General features: G+C 39.8%; 1 long non-coding RNA gene across 1 annotated transcript; it reads left to right on the forward strand.

Moving 5' to 3' along the window:
* Positions 1 to 609: 609 nt before the first annotated feature.
* LOC122174881 lies at positions 610 to 6,041 on the forward strand. The gene is made up of 3 exons (XR_006177249.1): positions 610 to 758; positions 4,208 to 4,289; positions 5,504 to 6,041. It is a non-coding gene; the product is annotated as an uncharacterized LOC122174881 (long non-coding RNA).
* The last annotated feature ends 3,465 nt before the right edge of the window (positions 6,042 to 9,506 follow it).

A 9,506-nucleotide genomic window follows, 5' to 3' on the forward strand; every position in this document is an offset into this window, starting at 1 on the left:
TGGTGCCAAGAGACGTGGGGCTGGAATCCCGAGCTCGGCTTTTGGCCATGCTGCCCCACTGTCTGGCTGCTGAATGCTGTTCCTGCCACTGAGGGGGAAACTGACCTCTGTGGCTCCTGGGTGTCATTGCCTTGCTGTAATCAGGGTCCAGGGGTGGGAGCCTTTGTGCTCCACTGGCAGCCTGCATGGAGTGACTGCTTTGTTAGAGGGGTGCAGGTCAAGATGCCCCTGACTGGAAGAGAGGGAGCCTCCCTTGGTCTTTGGGACCTGGGCTGCCCTGTAAGGGTGCTGTGATGCCCTGGAGTCCCAGGCCCTTTGCGATGGACATGACGGCTTGGAGCCGGCCCTTGGCTCGCTGCTTTGCATGCCCAGCCTTATTTGCCCAGCGTGCCCGTCTCTGTGGCCTGCTGCATTGCTGTTGGGAACCCTGTGGGGTGTCAGAGTGGTGAGAAAAGCTGCTTTTCAACTGTTTCTGCTGGGTCGGCTTGGGGGTGGGGCATGCAAGGTCTTCCTTGGCCGGGTGGTCATGTGCAGAGCTCCCTTGGGCTGCTGTGTAGCCTGTTTTGTTTGGGTGGGGCAGCTGGTGCTCCTTTGGGCCTAATGGCTTTTTCCTTCATTTGCAGGAGCTGCTGCAGGAGGAAGAAGGCAAAGTGGTGTGTGGAACTGGGAGGAAGGAGACAGCAAGAAGAGGGGCCATGAATTGGCTTTTTTGTTGGTTTACTTGCCCGTTACACAAACCAGGACGACAAGAAAAACAAGTAATATTTGTTCTCTTCCTATAGATTTTCATTACTTTTGGTGATAAAGGTTTCTTTGTGTTTTGTTCTTCATATGGTGCCTATTTGTTTTGCTTTTTTAGTCCTTTTTTCATTTCATGAATCCTTAGGTATTCTTTAGCATAGCTTTCATCCCCAGTACATTTGGTTGGCTGCTTTTTTATGGAGTGGAGAAAGGTACTTGTAACCTTTGCATCGTCTGAATCTCTTGGTAACTTATTTGTGTGGAAGCACTAGCAGCTGCGGTACTATTTATTACTTGTCCAACTCCCTTTCCTGTTTAAGGCAGGCCTATTTGCAGGTTCTGTTTGTGCAATATAATGTCCGTGTTCTAGCAGTATTTGTGCTGGGCATGTTTTTTTCTGGGCTGTTGCAGGGATATTATTAGCCTGTTGGTGGATGTTTCTTTGCATCGATGATTTGAATGAGAAGCTCTCATGGAGTTGTGTAGATGTTTAGTCCTAGCTAACTGTTTATGAGGTTATATTTGCTAGCGGTTTGTCCTGTGGATTCCTTTTGTAAAACTGAATCTTTTGTGTATTCCAGGGGAAATTGAGTTCTCATTTGCATGTCTGGTGTTTTTTGTTTCTCAGTGTTATGGTTATAGGTGGCAATTATCTGGCTCAGCACCATGCTTTTTGTTCTGTTTCCTGTAGGATGGGAGTGAAAATAGTTGACAGGGATAGTGGCAAATGAATTAGATCTATTGAATTGAGATAAATGTATCAGCTATGTCTGTGGATAGGAGGAAGGTAAAAAAGAATATTTGTTATTATGTCCATGTGTGTATATATGTATATAACCAGATGCTTTCTAATTGTTTGCCACTAATTGGCTGACTCCCAGCTTGTTCCCCAGGAGCAGAAGGAAGCCCATTGAAATACCATGCCTTTGAAAACTTCCTATGTATTTTCTCCTTAGCCAGTGGTGATATAGAGAAGTTTAATTATTTTTAAATTGTCCTCTGATGCTGTGCTGGATAAGGAAAACCAGTTATATTAGGGAATGTTTTTAGGTGCTGTATCTTGACCATCTGTGCCACTCGTGTCTTGTGTTGGGTCTTACCGACTTTAGGCTTATGGCAGTGACTCCTTCCTGCTCCCTGACTCTTCCATGTACCCAACAATTTGACCTATTTGGGGCATTGACAACAATAGATTATTTCCAAAGGTTAGCTGTGATTTGAACTTCTTGTGGCTGAATAACTTCGCTGTGTGGCTGCAAGCTGTTCTTTGTCAGTTGTGAACAGCAGCAGACAATAATGTTGAGTATATTTTATTTACAAAAGAGTGGTGATGATTGGGCTTCTTTGTAAATTTCAGCCACAAGTACTTTGTTTCATGTGTTGTTAAGTGTCTCCCTAACTTTGAGTCATCAACAGATGGAAGGTAGTGACTGGGTGCATCTGGATCAGATATGCAGTATTTTGCATTTTCCAAGCTCGTTGCAAAATTTTATCATATAAACCTTCATTATTATTATTATTAGTAACACACTTGCAAAAGAATTTATTTTCACAGATTATTAGTAAATTTGTTGATACTTAACACTTCTAATCTCGCTATGATTCTTTCTTACATCTGACAAGGTTAGCTCTTCTGCAAGTGACCTTATTAGTTTTGTCTATTTTTGGCAAGTGCCTGGCCTTGTTCTTGGCTGTGGAACAAGCTGAGCGACACTTGTGGAATATTTAATGTTTTGGTATTTAAGGGCACAACTAATGCAAATATTGTAGCATGGAGGTAACATCTGTGTTTTACAGGAGGCAAATCCTGACATATATTAAATATAGTATAGCTTTCTGTTGAAGTTTACCTGCCCAATGTCTAAAGAAAAACAAATGGAAAAAAGAATTAGGGGACACTTGCTTGCAATATCTGAATAGGTTTATGAATAGTTGAACCAAAATGTGTTACTTGTGTATCTAAACAATATAAGCTAATCTGGGTAATCATTTAATGCCAGTGGTTTTTAATTTGTAAGATTTTTTTTTTTTACAAACAGCTATGTTGAATGAACACAGGAGCAGATGAATGAGCTCATATGAATAGTACCTGCAGCCTATACAGTTTCATTACTATGTCGTCAGTACTTTTAATTGCAGCACAGAAAAACAGCATGATGTAACAGTGCAACAATGCATCTGCAGGGGAGCTTTGTTTTTTTTAACTCAGACAGTTAGTAATTGATATTTAACATGGAGCATGAAGGTTTGAATTTCCCAGACATCTTAAGCTGATTCCTTGGCTTTGATTTTTCTTTTTATTCTTACAATAGCATTTGATATCCTATTGTACCTTGAAGTCAGATTAATTCTACTGCATTTAAGTACATGCTTTTCACCACTTCTGAATGTGGGGTCAGGCAATTGTGTTGAGGGCAAGGCTCTGAGGAAGGGTAAGCAGGAATGCTATGATGACCTTCATACGTTCATGTGTTCTCTAAAGCATGTCACTTCCTATTTGTCTCACTCACATTGCTCAGACATGGCATCTTCCAGCCATAGCATGAGAGAATGCAGATGGCAAGGGTATTGGCTTTGATTACTGTTCCAGTTGCGGAAATACACTGTTTACAACTGTGCTTGAGCAGCTGCAGAATATAGGGTGATTTAGCAGTTTTCAGCTCCTTATTGTAAATTATTTTCATGTTCACCATAAAGTGTGTATGTTGATCTGTCCATTGGTATGGGGAAAAGCTAATGAGTGCTCTATCTGGGGATGTCTTTTTAGGCAGACAGAGTTTGCACAGCCATTGTAGCTAAAGGTAACATTTAGTTCTTGTACTGCCTGCGTGTCCCAAGTACATTTTCCAAGTGTCAGTCTCAATCTCTGTTTCGTTGCCCTTCCTTCTCTCTGGTGCATGTAGCTGACACTGTGAAACGGATTTTTCTTCCATTTGAATTTCACTGATTTCTTCAAGCCTGTTTGCCTGGGGGCAGAACAACAGAATATTTTCCAGTCTTTTCCATTTTGCTCTTACATACAGCGCTCAAGACTACACTATATGTGGTCTGTACTTACAGATGATCAAAAGTACTCCCTGTTATGGCTAGCTCTTCTTTTTATATTATTTTCCTTAAGTATTTTTTATTTAAACATTACTGCTGTGTTTCCTGTGCCAATTCAATCCTTTCAGCTTTGTGTCCTGAGCCACTGCTAAGTCATCTTGCTTACTGAGAGTACAGGGGCAGGCTATGCTATCCAGGAGCTTCCCTCAATCCAGTTGTATTGAGTGGGGGCATGATGAGCTCATCCTACCAAAATGATATTGTGCTGCTACAAGGGCTCTAGTGAGCAAAGTTACCAAAAAAAATTCTATCTGGTTGTTACCTTAGTTTATGTTAGACATAAAAGGGCAGAAGCATTGCTGCTGGCTTTGGATGAAGCCAGGTGAAGCTGGGTTCTTCATGTGTACTTGTGCTTTTGCAGAGCCTTGACTTCTGAAGCTCCGTAATGTGGACAAAGATTTCAAATAAAATTCAGCAACAGGACAGACACTGTTATGGCAGAGGTGAGTGCTAGATTCAGAACTGCAATCTGAACTTCTCTCTCCTTCCCCCACCCAAATGGTACTGCCCAGTCTCAAAGCAATAAGCATGAGTTTATTTTGTTATTAGTCCATGTTTTTCTAGTCCCTATAATTCTCCCTTTTTATGTGACTAGATTGTACTAACCGTAGATGAGTAGTTTAGGGCCTAGACTGGACTGGTGCCCGACAAGGATCTATCAGGAGAGATCTTTTCAGATCATCCCTAAGATACAGCAGAGATCTTGGCCTACTTTAAAAAGCACAGTTACCAACAATTGCTTTCCGTTGAGAACATGACTAGAGGGAAAATAGGTCTCCTTTTTAGAAACTAGCCTGCTAGTCAAATGTTTTCTAAGGGAATGGGAGAATCAGCTCCTCTGAGGGTGCATTGTTTTAGAAAAGCATCCATGGTACTGTGCTACAAGTGTTTTAAAATAAGAAAAGCACTTCCTTGCTTTGTAATTGTGTATCACAGTGCAAAGAAGGTGTCAAGATTAATTGAGCTGAAGAAAGAGTGTTTACTAAAGAACATGGTAGCCAGAACATGTACTGGTCCTTGTTTTTATATGTGTTTATTCTGCCTAAGACAGGGACCTCATGGAGGGAGAATGTCTATAGACTATTTAATCAAGCAGAGGAAGTGGATGATGGCTGTAAGCAGAGAATTGGACTTCAAAGTTAATGTTGAATAGCAAAGAACCATTGAAAGTAGAGTTGGGAAGTAATTTTGGCTTCTGGTGCCATTCTTACACCTAATTCCGACTAAATTGATATTTTATTTCTTTTGATTCTGTCTCTTGTCCTGAGACATGAGTGAGATGGAAAAGAAGGTGCAGTTGAATTATTTTTTTTATTATTATTTATTATTATTTAATTTATTTTTATTTTATTATTATTATTTAAGTTTATTATTATTTATTATTATTATTTAATTTATTATTATTATTTAAGTACTTTGTTAATAACTTAGAGAATACTTGATCTGTGATAATTTTAGTGCTCTAGGGATCATCAGTGCTATGTTTTTGCTGAGCTGAAGCCTGTTATTTTATGGGCCTTCAAGGTGTCAGGTGCTTCAGGACTTCTGTTTCAGGCGTTAATTTTCAGTGAATCCTTATGCTAATTATAGGGCAGCCACAAAACATTTCTCTGTGCTCTGCATTAAATATTGTGTAAAATCTTGGTTCTCTCTGTAGTAACACAGCTACCAGGGGACTCTGGACATGTCAGACCTGTGAACAAGGAGCCTGCGGAAAATCTTGCCCTGGGTTTCAGCTGATGTTACTGCGTCAGCCTGAATCACTGCAGGAAGGATGGAGCAGCGATGCTTTTCTGTTTCTCAGCACCATCTCTTACATTAGTCTGGTTTATGTAACATGCTATGTTGCATAGTTTCATTTCAATCTCTGCAGTGTTATACTGTTGGCATGTTACTATTGCTATTCGCTTAAAAATAGAGAAGGTATAACAGGGAATGCATGCTACAGCGAGGGTGACAGATGGAATTCTTCCACTTATGTAAAAAAATGCAATGTAATGAATATTTATGCAATTACTTTTTTACTGTGTAGCAATGCAATGTATGGGTCTTTTTCCCTGATTGTAGACCTTGCAATGCTACAGCCTTCTGGAGATTCTCATATAAATCAGATGCTGAGGAAGAATCTGCTTTCTTCTCATTAGGAAGCAGGAAAAAAAAGATGCACCTTCTTTCAGAAAGTAGAAAAAAAAAAATCCCATGGATATTTAATTATAAAAAACTTTTTTTATCACAAAAAAGTGATGTCATAAAATCAAATATTCTAGCAAGGAAATATAGCATGCTTTGCATGTTCATATTGTTCTACCCTGAATTAGTTCTTTTTCGGGAGAGACCTTCCAGATAGTTGAAAGTTTTATGTTTAGCCCTTCTGCATGTCTTTGTAGCTATTTTCCATACTAATTTACAAAACCTGTGAAAGAACCTGTAAAATTTCTCTCTTTTAGATCTTTGGGACGCTAAAAAAAAAAAAAAGTACCCATAAAAAAGTATTTTCAGAAGAAAGCAGTTCCTAAATGATTGATCCTAAACAAATTCAGTAATTGGGAATACAGAAGTTCATACCTTACCTTCCCAAATATCTAACTATGGCTCAGGAGCACTCTCAGGAAAGCAGAACTCCAAATGCTTTGTCAGCTGAATACTTCTTGCTGCCTTGTACTGTCTGTGAATCCACAACCAAAGGGATTGTTTGTAAGCAGATGTGGCAAGTTCTTAATAAACCCTTGAACCTTGAGCTTCTAACTAAGTGTAATAGTAGTGACCTGTTATTTTTAAAAGTTGAGCTGCTCAATTTAAAAATCTAAGATTATTTAATCTACCATCATCTCCAGCAATATCAATGGACTTTTCAGGTCATTGCACTAGATTTGCTAAAGAGAGAAGAGCTGAAATGAGCATGTTCAGCTTTGCCATCTATCGTACTCTACTGGAGAGCGTTCTGTTTGTTTTGCAGCATAATTAAATGTTGTCTTTAAGGAGTTCACTTATTGCTTATTTGCATTCTACAGTTATAAAAGGAAAATTGCTGTATTTTGTAAGCTTGGGCTCTACAGATCTGTAACAAAAGTGTGTTTATTTACTATATTTTGGAGAAGACTCTGGGGAGGCCTCATTGTGACCTTCCAGTACTTGAAGGGAGTGTATTCACGGAAGAAAGTACATCTGTTATCTGAGGGTAGATAGTGATAGGACAAGGAAGAATGGTTTTAAACTGAGACAGGGAGGTTTAGGTTAGATATTAGGAGGAAGTTTTTCACACAGAGGGTGGTGACACACTGGAACAGGTTGCCCAAGGAGGTTGTGGATGCCCCATCCCTGGAGGCATTCAAGGCCAGGCTGGATGTGGCTCTGGGCAGCCGGTCTGGTGGTTGGTGACCCTGCACGTAGCAGGGGGGTTGAAACTTGATCATTGAGGTCCTTTTCAACTCAGGCCATTCTATGATTTTTAGATAGCAGAAATGCATTTCACGAGGATGGAAAAAGGGTGCTATACTGTGCTGGAGCTCCTCTGTGTTTTGGAATGCCTCAGAGTGACACCCACAGTATTTTCATGGGAAAGCAAGTGCTATACCCCTTGTCCTCTCCTTGGCATTTGGTCTGCATAACAGTGTAAAGCCGATGACAGCATGAATCTCAAAAACAGTGAATATTAGTACATTATAATACTTCAATTGTTGTTTTAAAAGATTATTGACTATGAGAAATCTGTAATAAAATCATTCTTGTCATTCACTGCTTTTTAGAAGCACAAAGAACTAATGCAAATACCATTTACTTAAAGGCATGATTTTAAAGCATTTTTTATACTCTGTCAGCAATGAGGTCTGTATGTATTTTGTATGCAGGCAGATAATTTGCCCTAGCTTCATACAACATTAATTTGCTAAAAAAAAATGAAGTTATTGTTATATGGAATTATGTAGAAACACCAGGAAATCTTCAAATTGACAGAAAATAAAAGCACAAACCTGAAAAGTAGCAAGAAAATGAAGACAGGAATTCTTTTTGCTATAAAACTTCTGATGCTTCAACTGAGAAAAGAAAGAAGATAAAGAGTAGAGTTTATATATAGGATCATAGAATTATAGAATCATTAAGGTTGGAAAAGATCTACAATATCATCCAGTCCAACCATCTGCCTATCACCAGTAGTTCTCCCTTAAACCTGATATGTAAACATTCTTTGATTCCCTATTCAAAATCTTTGCAATTTCTTCAGAGATAATCTGGCCTTTTCACATAAGCGATGCTTGAGCATCATCCTCATTTCTTGAACAGTTTGTTTGACACACCATTAAATAGCAGTAAGAAAATGAAACTAAGGGAAAATAGCCCTGTATTTTTTTTCCCCACTGATTATTTTTCCTCCTTCGTGAAGAAGATAGAGATTTTTAAGGAGTTTATATCTTTTTAAGTGCTCCCAGAATTTTTAGGCTAATTTACTTTCTGATTAATTATCTTTAAGCTTCTGAGCAGCTACCTTGGTCAGTAATGTTTGTAAGCTGTGACTGCCAGCTCTTGTCACACCTGTGCCAAGTCAGCATGACAAACAGCATTAATAACTGAGTGCTGAAGCAGTCTGCATGGACATGCTCTAAAGCTGTTAAATCTGCTGGACGCTCAGAAAAATTTCACATTGAATATCTCAAAGGAATAAAGGGGAAAAGTAAAAGGAGTTTCTGAAGCTAAACAAATTCTTCCCAGTAAAATATTCACATAGCTTTGCCTATTCTTGGGAAAGGGTTAACAAACTCTGAACAAAAATATAAATAAAGTAGTATGAATTACTTCTGCTGTCTGATCCAAACAAGTAGAAAGGCCACAGTTAAAGCTACGTGCCAACATCCACATATTGAGAGTCAGAAGAGATTTTTCAGGTGCTCAGCAGGGAAGGACGGGTTGTCACCATGCTTTACACAGCATAGGAAAAGAGAAATGTCCCTGTGTCCTTTATTCATTCACTGCTCAGTCTTGCTCAGACATGTTCTCTAAGGCTGGAATATCAGGAGCTATTTGTCAACATCACCTTCTGTGAAAAGGCAGAAAAGGAGGGGCAGAAAGATCCCTGCTCTTCCTGAGAATGCTGGCAGCACAGTATTATACAGAGTAGAAGAAGCAATCTAGGAGGTTTCTGGAGTGGAAGATATAACATTCTTATGCAGCCGGTAAGAAAGCCTACCATGGCAGGTGCCCCACTAGACCTGCTGTTCACAAACAGAAGGACTGGTAGGAGATAAAGAGGTCAGCAGTGCTCTTAGGCAGAGTAATTACAAAATGGTTCACAATTCTTGGTGAAGTCAGGAGAGAGGTCAGCAAAACTGTTGCCTTGTACTTGCAGATGGTGGGCTTCAAACTGTACAAGATACTAGTAAGAAGAATCCCTTGGGCGTCTGTCTGGAAGGATAGAGGGGTCCAGGAAGGCTGGACGCTCCTCCTGAAGGAAGTCTTTAAGGCACAGGAGCAGGCTGTCCCTGAGCGCTGCAAGATGAGCTGGAGGGAGAGAAAACTGGTGTGGGTTCTGCTTGACCAACCTCATCTCCTGTGATAGTGGGAGATAATCATAGGAGATTCCTTTATCCACCTGGTGGATAAAGGAAAGGCTGTTGACATAGTCTACCTCAACTTTAGCAAAGTCTTTGTTCTTGTCTGCCGCAGTA

Source organism: Lagopus leucura, unplaced genomic scaffold (genome assembly GCF_019238085.1).
Source record: "Lagopus leucura isolate 7727_CA_CO unplaced genomic scaffold, USGS_WTPT01 Super-Scaffold_73, whole genome shotgun sequence".
Lineage (NCBI taxonomy): Eukaryota > Metazoa > Chordata > Aves > Galliformes > Phasianidae > Lagopus > Lagopus leucura.